The sequence below is a fragment of the Octopus bimaculoides genome, chromosome 14, assembly GCF_001194135.2.
Source record: "Octopus bimaculoides isolate UCB-OBI-ISO-001 chromosome 14, ASM119413v2, whole genome shotgun sequence".
NCBI classification, from domain to species: Eukaryota; Metazoa; Mollusca; class Cephalopoda; order Octopoda; family Octopodidae; genus Octopus; species Octopus bimaculoides.
In genome coordinates this window covers 14,409,833-14,411,174 of record NC_068994.1, presented here as the reverse complement: position 1 = coordinate 14,411,174, position 1,342 = coordinate 14,409,833, and positions in this window count along the sequence as shown.

The window sequence follows — 1,342 nt, the reverse complement described above, 5'->3', positions numbered from 1 at the left end:
GACACGTGTACTCTTAACGTAGTTCTCGGGGAGATTCAGCGTGACACAGTGTGACAAGGCTGACCCTTTGAATTACAGGCACAACAGAAACAGGAAATAAGAGTGAGAGAAAGTTGTGGTGGAAGAGTACAGCAGGGTTCGCCACCATCCCCTGCCGGAGCCTCGTGGAGCTTTAGGTGTTTTCATTCAATAAACACTCACAACGCCCGGTCTGGAAATCGAAACCGCGATCCTATGACCACGAGTCCGCTGCCCTAACTACTGGGCCATTGCGCCTCCACACGCACACATCGATATGAAAGATATGAAAGACAATACTACGAACCAGATTAAGTGGTCTTCATTCTTTCCTCGACTTGCAAGAAATAGCAATTAAAATTCTTTGTTCTTCAGTAAAGACTGACACATTAGACAATGCAGTCCGAGGTCTCTGGTTCTGCCCCTTTTTAGATTCAAGAAGCCGACACTTTTTTTTATTCAAATGAATTTTCTTACAAACCTTAAAAGCTTTAGAAAAACCGATCTACTTTATAAGCTAATTTTAATAGCAATCAACAGAGTTGTTTCCTCAGCTTCGCTTTTCAATTGAAATCTGCAAGAATCTACTAAGGATATATACATAAATCGTCATTTCGAATATCACTAACCATGGTGCATATACCGATTTGTTATTCGTTGGTAATATCAGCACGGATCAGCGAAGAGTTTGTTCGCTGAAATTATAAACAAGGCCATTGTCTCTTGTTTAGATTCGTCGGTGTATTTCCACCTGACGAGACACAACATATCGAAATACCGGTATCAGAGAAACCCTTGTACACACGTACACACACACACACACACACACACACACACACGCACGCACACACACACACACATACATGCATGTGCACATACACGCGCGTGTGTGTGTGTGTACAAGGGATTCTGGGATATCGTTATTTCGACATACATACGTATATGTGTGAATGTGTGTGTGTGTGTATGCGTGTGTGTGCGTGCGTGTGTGTGCGTGTGTGTGCGTGTGTGTGTGTGTGCGTGCGTGCGTGCGTGTGCTTATGTGCTTTCTCCCCTTCTCCGCTCGACAACTTGTGTTGGTTTGTTTACATCTCCGCAACTTAGTAGTTCAGCAAAAATAACCGATAAAGTAAGTACCGAGCTTAAAAACAAGTACTGGAGTCGATTTGCTCGACTAAATCATTTTTTCTAGACGGTGCCCCACACATACACACACATCCACACACACATATGAGAGAAAGAAAATGGAACTCACGAGATTCTTTATAATTCACTACGATCGTTTAGACCCATCGTGCATCAGTGCCTCGCGGGTGATATGCTA